General features: G+C 47.6%; 1 long non-coding RNA gene across 1 annotated transcript in view; it reads left to right on the forward strand.

The window, feature by feature from the left end:
• The window catches only part of LOC308055497, a 57,376-nt gene that overhangs the window by 18,614 nt on the left and 26,596 nt on the right, over nucleotides 1–12,166 (forward strand). The window lies entirely within an intron of this gene.

Here is a 12,166-nt window from a genome sequence, read left to right on the forward strand (position 1 = left end):
GTGGCGCTGTCTCTGCGCCTGCCAGCTAAAGCCCGTCATGTGCAAGATGCATCACCACTTCCTCAGAGACAGAAGAAGCCCCTGTCAGCTATAAAACACCCCTCATCCTTCAGCAGCAGCCTAACTCACTCGGCTTTATGCAGAGCTGTGGTTTCAGCTCGTGACTTATGTCTCCACAGCCAAGGGGAAGATCCATAATGGGGTCAAGGCCAATTATCTCATCCTTCAGTTCTTTGTCAAGGGCCACTGATGGGATTCAGTCTCCAGAGAGGGAGAGGACAGGCATATCCAAAAACTAAATGCTCCCAGGAGGTGACTACCCCTCTGCAGCAGGGCGATGCAAGTGAGCAAAGCTCCTAGCAGAACCCCCTGCAAGGTCCTGGCCCAAGGATGCCCCTCACCCTGGTGCCTGGGGCTCAGCAAAGATGCTGCAAAAAGGCCTAACGAGGATGGAAGTGAATCTGGTTTGGGAAACCAGTCAGCTTTTCACCAAAGCCTCTGTCACTTGCAAGGATGGAAAACAGGTTGCAACAGCCCGTGGTGAGCTGCAAACATGATCCATGCAGCTGGGACTGGCTGACTAGCGCTCACGTTGCCCCAGCTCTTTCTCATCTCACAGTGCGCTGGCATGAGCCACTGAATCGCCACAAGGGCAATTAGTCAGACAGGCTGCCGTTTACGCTGCATCCCCGTTCTCTCGCCTGCATATCTCTCTGCCAAGCACAGCCGGGCTCGTGAAAGCTAATGAAAAGGAAGATGAGACAAAGTTCCTCTGACAAATTCTTGTCCCTTTCTCCAAATGCTACCCAAGTCATTTTTCAGCCATTGGAAGGGATCATGATGACAACGTCTCCTTTAAATCACCAGTATTAAGGATTTCTAGTTTGAATGGGAAAGTTATAATTGTTAGCAAGGACGGAGAGATAGCAGGGAACAAACTCTGCTGAGAATCCTCCCCGTACAGGTCTCTGAAATGTCTTGCTTTTGGTGGAGTGCAGAGGTCATCAAAGCCTTTCCATGGAACTTTGTAGTTGAACTTTCCTTGCCTGACTGAGCAGGAAACTACCAAGCACCTGAAGTGCTTTAGAGGCTCCTGCCTACATGCCTGCCTGCCTTTTTGTTGGCATCCAGTATTCACAGAGAGTCAAAGACGAGCAGTTTCAATGTCTGCCAGTGGTCTTCCACGTACTGGGGGAGCTTTAAAGCTGGCAGAGGTCTGTTGTTCTCCTCGGGGTATTTTCTAAGGTCCAATTTATTCCTTCAGCCATATGGCGATCAAGCATCTCTCAGCGCCTGCAGTGCTTTCAAGAGCTTGGCTTTGTTCTGTGACTGGTTCTGGCCAGCTTTGCCTAAAAAGTTCTCCACGGCTGCTCAGCTGGATGCCTGCAGATGGTGTGACACTGTCTGGTTAATGAAGACGCATCATGTAAGCAGCTCCCATGCCCGGGACAGGTACATGGCCCTGGCACTCACCTCCTGGAGCCTGTCCTGCTACTGCATTCACAGAACAGGCTTCCTCCCTGGTGACTTTCTGCGACAGTGCTGTGTCAGTACAGAAAGACACTGATTTGTAACACTGAATATGGCTTTGCTTCATCTTTCCTTGCCTCTAAGGTATTTCCAAGCTTTTATCCTCAGCTCTGATTATTTCTCTAGCAGTTCCCATTTCTGAAGTTGTTCACTCTTGCTCCTGCTCTTCAGCTCAGCTGTCACTCCTGTCAGCCCATCTCCGATCTACTTGCTTTCGCTTGTAGCGGAAACAACGCTCTGGAATCACACAGTGAACAAGAACCCATTTTCCCCTGGGAGACCCATCCTCGCTGGCAGGAGCGGCAGCACATCAGTCACACACCGCTGAGCCAGGAGGAGGAGAGGGCAGGGCTCTGCCTGTTACCACTGGCCGCTTTCCCCCTGTTGATGAAGGGCTCTGGGCACGGAGGGACAGGGTGGGACAGTGCCCCTGCCCAGGGCAGGGCACAGGGTAGGGTCCTCGGTCATATTCTCCTTGCACACTGCCTGCCTCTGCCAAAGGGATGGCTGAAATGCAGCCTGGCTCCCGAGCAACGCAGCATCTGCTCCTACAGACCGCGAGGGACCGTAACTTCTCACCAGGCTGGTCTCCTGAGGTCAGAGCCCCTTGTGCTCCTCTCCTGACCATTTCCCCCTCACAGTTTCCCTGCCGTGTGACCTGGCATCCACATGCACCTCTATCCCACCCCAGAAGTGTGCCCCAGCACTTGACGGGAGCTACCTGCAGGTTTTGTGGTAAGAAGGATGTACTCCAAGTCAGAGAACGATGCAGGGAGGGAGCTAAACAGCCCTGGGAAGAGGAGGAGAAAAACCAGCTAACAGGTCGGGCACAATGTTCTGCTGACCCAGGGGTGGTTTGTAAGGTGTGGGTTGAGCACCCTCACTCCAAACTGTCTGTTGCTGCCCACTCTTGAAGTCAGTGTCCTAAATCCGCCAGCTTAGTGCTCTCATCTGGTGTTTCCTCTGGTCCACAGCTGTGACAGCATCAGAGTAAATCTCCACACCTCAGCCTCTGTGCAATGTGGACCTGCTAAATGACTAAACACTGGCAAAGTACAGTGGAAATGGAGGGTTATAATGCACCACTGGGTCTCGCTGGCTCTCAGCCTGCTCCTGGAACCATTCTAGAAATCCATTTATTTGTGTGTATACGCACACTTAAGTGTGTTTGGGGTGCGACTACCTGTGTATGGGACAGCAAATGAATGTACTGAATAATGCATGAGAGAAATGGCAGATTACAATGCTTTTTCTAAAATAACTAATAGCAGCAATAAAGCGAATGCCTGAAAGGGCTGTCATCCCATTTGTCAGGCTTGAGAAAGACTTTTCAGGCCTGTACCCGAAGCTCCCTCATTGCAGCCCACAAATGAATCACTGCCTCGCCTCGTCCCCCCTCCTCACTAACTCCCTCCCCACTTCTGCGTGTTCTGCCTGCTTATGCTTTGCTGTCCTGCACCCTCGCTGCCTCTCCTGCTTCAGCCAGCTGGGTCCTGTGGTTGAGAGCAGGATTTCTGCTGTGAAAGGGGAAGTTGGATACAACACGGTTTTCTCAAGCAGTGAGCTTGCTCTCCTGCGCTCAGTGCTCCAAAACCCACGCTCTGCTCAGAGACCTACTTACAAACACAGCCCAGCAGCTAGATCTCCTGTAAATGGGGGGAATGGTCAGAAAACCGGAGTGGTGAGTTAAGACATAGCAAATACATTTCTTTAATGTGCCAAAATACAGACACACGCGGAGAGATTCTGTAACCAGCCAGTGTAAAGACGAGACCTGGAAAGATGGGGACCAGAGGGGGATAAAAGGCAGGTGCAGAAAATGATTCAGACTAAACAGAAATCTCCCCAGATTTAAAAAACTCAACCTAATAAGCAGCCGTGTAAAGCCTTACGCTGGTCTTACGCATGTTACCCTCCTCAGGCTGGAAGGCTGGGTCCCTGGGACCATGCTCCAGCACGCCTGCCCAGTGCGAAAGGCCCCGAAGGACTCCAAAGCAGAACGGGGAAGACCCAGGGGCATTCAAGCAGTACGCGCCAGGCTTGTAGGGCAGACCAGCAGACGGCGGGATCAGAATTGGTCCAGTGTATAAATCAGGATTCTACTCATGTACGTTTTATTAAAAAAGTAAATACTGATTAATGGATAAAGGTGCAGTCGTAGAAATTTAGAAGGAAATGTGTCACTAATGCATTAGTGTCAACAGATGGAGCCTGGGAGAGCGAGAAGAAAATGCGCTCTTGTGTGCAGATGGCACTCATGTGCACAGCAGTGTCCTCAGGTCTCCACATCAGCCTAGGATGATGAATGGGGAGCACCACGCAATTAGGAGAATTTAGTGACCTATTGATGAGAAGTAACAATTGAAATGGCATTAACCCAGTGCTTCGTGCCCAGCTTGATGGAGGATTCATAGCAGGGGCTGCACTCACGTACTCTTCGGGCATCTGCCCTTTCTATTTTTCTGTCCCACAAATCAGTCACACGTGGTTGTTCCTACGGCTCCTGGTCTAGCTTTCTTGCTAGCAAAATGTCTCTTCCCCAGACAATGCCAATTTATTGAAGCCAAAAATATCTATGAGAAAGGATCAGTTTGCTGAATCTCCTGCTGAAGGAAAAAAAAAGTGTTAAAAAATTGTTGAAAGCCTATTTTGTCACTTTCAGCAAAAACAATATTTTTTGTGTGGAACAACTTCTAGCTTAGAAACGTAACTTAGTTTACACTACAAATGTTTTTTAAAGGTCAAATGGAAATAAACAGCTTGAAGACCCAATGTTTTGACTGGCTCAAATTTTTCCTTCCTCAGTTAGTGATAAAAAATTGAGGCTTTTGATTCTTCCTTCTGATTCAGAACAGGAAAATCATTTAAAGGTTCTTTGAAGATGAAAAGATCATTCCCATGCAGCACGGATTTCACCTGAATTTTGTTTTAGGGTGAAGTGAAGTACAAATAAGAAAGGATGATAAACGTTCAGAGGTGGTCCTCCGAGAAAGATGGTATTGCTGGCTTCCTTTCAAGAGACCTGCCTAACCAGAAGGACCAAATCCTTCATTTCAAAATATCAGTGTCTGCAGAAAGAAGTTTCCCAGAAATTCCAGTGCTGCTGAAGAAGTTAAAGAATCAAAGCTAAACACATGCTCTCAGCCAGCCTGCTAGAAGTAACGATCCCACACAAACCACTTACACAAGTCCGGCCCCAGCACCCCGATCACCCTCGTGGTGTGGATCGCCGATGTGGGGTGATCCCACAGTCCGCGTCCACAAAGGAGCAGAGCAGCTTCCTCTCGCAGGCAGGTGCCTCCAGCACAGGGAGCCATGTGAATGAGTACAAGTCTCTCATACCATATGGCCTTGGGGAGCATCAGCAGCTGAAAACCTTTTAACTGGGAATATTCTGTGTGAAGTGCTATTTGTGCTTGGTAAAAAGAGGTGGGAACCTCAGCAAGGGGGACAAGTGCAACAGCACCCCTGGGGAAAACATACAGCCTGGGAATTACTCTGCTTCCTCAAAGTCCTCATTGTACCATGTGCTTGTATGCATGTCACACACGTATGTGTTTCATATGTGTATGAGGTCCTTTTACTATCTTCAGGTCACAATTTTCCTGCTCAATGTTTCCCACAAGCCATGGGAGATACAGGACTGCGCAGTGGACAGGGAGGACTCAGGGGAGTCCAGGTCACAGTGTTCTCTCAGTGCCCAGGGTGAGTTGCCGTCTCTTTCTCATGCCGTCAGCTTCTTTGTTCCGAGTAAGGCACAGGCTTCTCCCTCCAAAGAGCATTGCCTGTGAGACATCATTTGTACAAAGCATGTTTGCCTTTTCCAAAGAGCATCGCCACGGAGACGCAGCCTTTCCAGAGGAACATGTCAAGCCGCATTGCCTGGAGAACAAGACTCTGCTGTCTGTGGGGCGGGCAGGGGCAGGTGGGACATATTTCCCAAGCTTCTTACAAACCGCACTTTCTGCAGCCCATGTACACGCGCACGTATCCGGGATAGGCAGCTGGAAGACTGGGGAAAAAACACCCACCGTGACAGTCCTTCCAGCGCTTCCAAGTTTCTGCTCGGTCTGCCCTGGCAGTAGGAACAAGACACACAGCCACAAGCTGACGTTTGTCCCCTGCCCATTTGGCCTGGAGCCTTCAGTGGTGGATGCATTTTCCTTAACACAATGAGGTTTTCCAAAACAACGTCTTTTGTTTCCTTTTTTCCCTTTCTTCAGCCCGTTCTTCTACAGGTTTGCCACACAGACGATTCTTTCTCCCCTCAAAGAAGGGAGAATTCAGCCTGATCTCTGAGACAACAGCCCTTTTATGATGGCAAAAAGCCATACAAAGAATAGAATACACTTAAAATATTAACGACAAGAAAACAAATGGAGATTCATTAAACAACGTCACAAAGCGAAGCCTTGGCTGCAAAGCTCTGCAATAATTAGCTGTCAGGAGATAGAAATGCAGTCGTGTTAGGACTCATCCTAATCACTTACAGACCGCTTCTTTTTCAGGGGTCTACCCAGCTCGGCTTCCTGGGACTGGGGGATTTTTCTCGTCCTGAAACGCTGGGGGTGGTGGGGCTTCACCCCGGGCAGGCAGGCGAGCTCAGGCAGGCAGCGAGCTGCTCGCTCCCGGCAGGACAGGCAGCTCTCCGTGTGCTTCCCCGATGGGAGCCCTCTGTCACGGCCCGCAGCTCAGGGACTGGCCGTCCCACTGCTACTACCAGCTCTACCTCCTACTTTTTTGATGTTTTTTTTTTTCCAGGTTTATAACTTGCTAAAGAAAATACAGGAGGTTTGTGCAGATCTTCCAGGGGCAGCTGTGCTCACCCCTGCAAAGCCTGTAAGTCACCCCGTGTTCTGTAACGGTACTGCTTTGGTTTAGCTGCAAGATGTTTCTATTACCCACAACTCTAAGTAGTAAATAACCAGAGGAATTTGCTTCCACCCTGCCTGGAACAGAAGAAGATGCTTTACTGGCTTGGCATGTTGTTGCATTTCTCCTTTTGGGAAAATGGAAGTTTTGACCGGGCTGCAGTGGGAAGGAGCCTGCTTCCCTTGAGCTGACCTCCCCCAAGCAGGAACTCGCTGAATGGTCAATGAGAACTCACGGGAGGTACCACCAAAGCCCATGTATTTCAAAAATTTTATGCCATTTTGCCGTTTAGGAATAGGGGGGGTTGACATTTCAGTGGACAGCAAAGAGTATTTTTTGACAACCAAAAATGGAGAAAGTGCAGCAAAAGATCAAACCGCAGAGGTTCAGTTTAGTTGTTTGAAATGTACTCCTTTGCCTAGGTGAGAAAGGGAATCTTTTTTGTCCCAGATTTCAGTGGGAATATTTTCATCAGAAAACAGCTGCACAGAAAATTCTGCTTTCTCTTGAAAGGTCTTCACTAGTGGAGAAAAAATTAACTTCACTGTGATAAGAGACAAACCGTGGGCATGTAGAAGGGAGTCACAGACCGCGTGTGGACTGCTGAAGGATCCCAGGATCTCCTGCCCTTCATTACACTAGGACTGGGATTGAAATTTCTCCTCCAGATCAGCCTAGGCTTTAGACTTGCATTGATCAGTAGAGTTGGGAGACTGCGCCTGCTGTAGCCATTTCAGTTCACTTTCTAGATAGTCAGAGGGAAGAAAGTATTGTGGCTCAGGTTTCGCTGGAGGAAGTGTTGGAGCTGAAAAAAATTGTTCTGAAGTATTCTGCCTGGGAGTCGCTAACCACACACTGGCAGCCAGGTGCTGTGCTTGTGGGGAGCACCGTATGTCTGCTGGCACGTTAAGCTGCCCCTTCTCCAGTGCTCACATGCAGCTGGTTTTCCTTCCTTCGTATTTGCTGCCTTCTGCCCAAGATCATCTTGCAAGTAAATGTTGTGTAGGGATTGAGCTGCACATCCCATGCACATGGGCCCCGAACATCCCGTATCAGTAGGTCATTTTCTGCTTCACTGTTCTGGAGCTAAGGTTGCCCAGACTCCTTTGTCCTCTATGCCAAAAAAATCTTCCCTACGTGTGATGTGGGATGAGGTGGAGTGTCCATACCTATGCTCCTCCCTCCACCTGCCCGTGCCTCAGTTTCCCAACTTGGGAAACTTCCAAACTCCAGTCTGAGAGTGAGCCCACAGTGTGAAACCAGTATGTGACTCGGAGCTTTGGATTTGAACGTGACCTCAAGCCTCGGGCATGGTAAAACAGCCATCCCAGGAGAGGAGCTTTCCTTCACAAAACCTGTGTCACTTCTGTGACTAATGAACAGATTTCAGCAATCTCAATGAAAACAATACAAACACAAGATGAAAATATAGGCCACTATTTCCAAAACCAAACTGGCGCTTTGTTTTTTTAGATAAGCACAAAAGATTCACAGTTTTGTTTGCTTGTTACAAAACAATAGAGAAAGATCTCTGCCCAGAGATACTCTACTTGCTGCTGGGCTCCTCTGTTTTGATAGAGAATCTAATTCATTCGTTTGCCTGGAGAGAAATTCAATAGAGAAGAGACTTGTGATCAATACCTGAGCGGGTGTTGGACCAGCACGCTGCAGACAGTCTACGCTCAAAAAGAATGAGGCTCAAAGCAGTGGGACTCCGAGCTTCCAGACAGCCAGGAAAAACAGCTTGTAGCTTGTAGCTGTAGTTATTATAGTTACTGGTTATTTATATGATCAAGGTCTGTGAGTCTACAACGCAGTCATGCCAGGTGTGGTACAAAACACAGAAGGATGTAAAGATGGAGAGGCTTTGCACCAAGGCCAACAGCTGGCGATGGCGAGGGGAGAGCAGCGAGAGAGCGATGCGGCAGAGCTGTTCAGCACGCAGCGATTGCTCTTTGCTGATGAGCAACTGCTGTCAAGTGATTTCACAGACATCATGAAAAGGATTTCAGGAAAGGGGGGTTTTGGGGAGGCTCTGAAGGCTCTGAGTTTGTCTGCACAAGGAGCAGCGGGGGAAGCAGCACCAAAACCCTTGGCTGAAAACCTAACCGATGAGTGATGGGGCATTGTGGACAGGTCTCCAGAGGGCACTGAAGTTGTCTAAAGAGTATGAGAGATGATAGTAAAGATCCCCCAGTAGGTCTCACAGGCCTATAAAGCCAAGACAAGTAACTTATGCTTGACACAAGAGAGGAGGAGCCAGCACATTCATGTGCAGAGACTGGGGAGAAAAGCATCTGGGACAGCCCAGCCCTGCAAAGCACACATTTACTTCACTCCGGGCTCTCATTATCCATGACAGGCATCGCCTCCCCGATTACATGAGAGATCATCCTCAGTTACAACAGAGTCAATTGTTTCTTCCTTAGTCTAGCACAGATTAGCGTCGGCTTTGCATTTATGTACCCGGCTCTTAAATGTGTTTGCAATGACAAAGCAACCACAGACACAAGCTGCTGGTTCCAAGCCAGCTGCCTCTGCTCCGAGCTGTGGACAAACAGACACCTCTGCCTGAAATCATCCTGAGGCAGAAGACGGTTCTAGCAACAGAAGAAGCTTGCAGGAAAGTCTGCTTGAAGAAAGGAATTAAGGCATGATAACCATCTTTAGAAGGCAATGGCTGAATAAACCAAGAGACCAGTTTTGCTGAAAGTTTGCAGCAAAAAAGAAAGGGCTAGAAGAGAACAGGACACTCCATCTTTCTATACCCATTCTCCCACTTCTCCCACTTGTCTTTCTTCTGCTGCATTTGTTTGTTGATTATTTTATTCAACTACAGCTGGAAACCTATGGGGATGTCTGTCTTTCAGTACAAATTTGTTAATATGTAAATATCTCCAGCAATTTCTTTTTAAAAACTTAAGAAAAACCTCTCTCTCTCCCCCCCTCCCTCCCAAAGCCTGCAAGTTCAGTACAGACAAAAAACAGAGCACAAGAAAAAAATCTATACAGCCTTCAAAGAAATCACTTTGCTGATACACAGAGCAGAAGGCAATAAATAAATAAATTCTAGGCATACGCAAGAAGATATCGTAGAAATGCTGGGAGAGAAATCTCAAGACTAATAAACAACCTGGCAACACTTTTGCATGCATGGCAGTGCGGTTGTATGTGTCAGAAACTACCTTGGGGCACAAAAGCTTGTGGCATGTGTGAGGGTATGGAAATATGTACTCCTGTGAGAAAATTAAGTTGCATTTATGGTGAAATTCTTCACGTCCTAAGGTCAGTGCTTATACTGGACTGGAATGCAGATACCTGGTTCGTAGCTATCTGAGGTCAGAAGGGATGAATCTCACTCCAGCCATCCGTGGTGTTGCCTGAAGGGCTCCTCCTGCCTGTCTTTCTGGCATGTTCACTAGAAGACACTGGCCTTGGGTGGCTCCCTACACATCCCTACTTCCAGCAAGCCCTGGTGAGCCAGGCCAGGGGAAGGCAGCACTGCCTGAGGCTTGGCCAGGAGCAGTCCAGTTACTGCTGCCCAGGATGGGAGTGCACTGGTGTGTGCAAAACATAAAAAAAAATATGAGAAGAACAAACACACGCACACCGCACACACCTTAGGCCATAACTGGAGGACTGACTGGAAGCTGCATGCTTTCTCTAAGGCTCTTGAGTTGTTATTGTTCCTTTGCTTTCTCTTGCTTCCAGGAGAATTCACTCACACCCTTCAGAAAGCGAAGCAGGGAGATGACCTGCATTAAGCTGAATAGAAATTCTATCTGTGCTGCCTTTAATATTTATCTGCAATAACAGAATAAAGTGATAAACTGCTTTCTGCAGCAATTTGCAAGACACTGAAAAGACTTCACAGGGGACAGGAACGTCCCCTGAGGTGAGGAGAGCAGGTGGAGTTTGTAGGCAAGGAGAAGAGGTGGCTCCACTCCCCCTAGTACTCGTACATGCCCGTTTGACTTGGACCGCATTCAGTGGTACCATCCCACCACCGGCAGAGAAGCCCAACTGTGTTGCCATCTCAACTGCTTCTATCACCTTTGAACTTCCCTCTCTTAAGTGTAATGCTAATTTCATTTTAATACTTCCAAAGCAAAATCTTGGGTATTTTGGAGCACATAAAAAATTGATCTCAATGCACGCTTCCTAAAGGAGTCTTTACAAAAACCAATAAACGCGCTCAAAAAGTCTTCAGAAAATGCGCCTCCTCTTACTCCATAGGCACCTTCTCTGCTGGTACTTTGCCACATGAGCAAATGGTAAACAAGCTTCTCTGGACACAGGATTTTACAGCTCTCTGCTTCCATCCCTACATTTGTGTAACAGGGTATAAAACTACAGACGTATCCACTTTCTGTCTATCATTTCTTACTTTTCCTAACACTAAATACCAATCAAGATCCCGCAGAGAGCTTTGGGCAATATTGCACTGATAAATATTCACCTATTCCTTATTTTTCTTCCTCCTGATTGCTGTTCTTCTTGCTAGCCATATTTGCATGAAAATAAGGTCTTTATTGCTTATGTCCCTGGCGTGATATTGCATTTAGAAGCTACAAAGATTATAAAAACTGCAGGTGATGAATAAGCCACTGGAACAGATGTCCTTAGTAATTAAAAATGGGGAATATTTTCATCTGTTAAATATAGTGCAATGGACAGTATTGTTTCTAAGCAGAACCTTTCCTGTGAGCTGCTCACAGAGATCACATGCCTCATAAGGCTGTAGTTTCTCATGGAAATAAAACCTGGCTGGCTTTAAGCTGGCAGAGATGGATCCTCTAATTTCAGATCCCTCTGTCCCAAGTCAGCTTCTCAGGAGCTCAGGAGCCGGTTCGCCGGTTCTGAGGAAGCAGCTTCAGCACGGTGCGTGCTGTATGAGATGCTCTTTTTTAAGCACCATGAACTTGGTCCAGCTCCAGCTCCTACATTTTTCCTCCCTTGCTCTGCTCACCACCAGCCTCCTACTCCATCCCTCTACTCTCATGGCAAGAGCCTCCGCTGCAGCTCCCTGGCCGTGCTCTTTTCATGTTGGCTTATTGTACTTTTTTTGCCAAGCTTCAGGCTTGGAAGGTCTCAGCTGTTAAATCCCAACGCCTAAAATCAAAGGGCTCGTATTCCTGCCTGTAAAACATATACTTGGACTGTAAAGTGTTCAGCAAGTAGTGTGTCTGTGTGTGAATGCCATGTGCGCCTAGGCAGCACGAGAACGTGATTGACTGAGCCCTTAGGTAGAGCCGTTGCGTGATTAATGACTTGCTCCTCCTTTCCCTTCTCTGCTAGTGATGAGCATATTGGAAATGCCTTGATCAATATAGATTATGGGGATCAAGTCTTCATCTCCTTTCAAATCTGGTCTATAATGTGTTTCCTTTACTTTTGTTGAGCCTTTAAATGCCTGCCTTTTCCCGTCTGCTTTAATTATTTATCTCGCTAACATCATTAGCTCCCCAGTATGTTTTGGATGGCATTTGTTAGTGTTGCAAGACACAGACTAAAGCAGCATTGACTTTGAATGTTACTTCTTTGCTTGGAAGTAACTGTAGACACGTTACACAGTCTAAAAGACGCAGAATTTGACTCTGATCTTCTCTGCGTAGACACAGCTCTTCTGTCCTTCGTTACTGGTGGGTTTGGTTGAAAGGGAATTGGCCCACGAAACTTTTGTCCCACTTCTCTGCCTTTTATATGCTCTACTTTTGAGACAAATCAGAGGCAGACATTGGGTACAGGACTTATTAGCACTAAT

This window comes from Falco punctatus (genome assembly GCF_963210335.1).
Source record: "Falco punctatus genome assembly, chromosome: 19".
NCBI lineage: Eukaryota > Metazoa > Chordata > Aves > Falconiformes > Falconidae > Falco > Falco punctatus.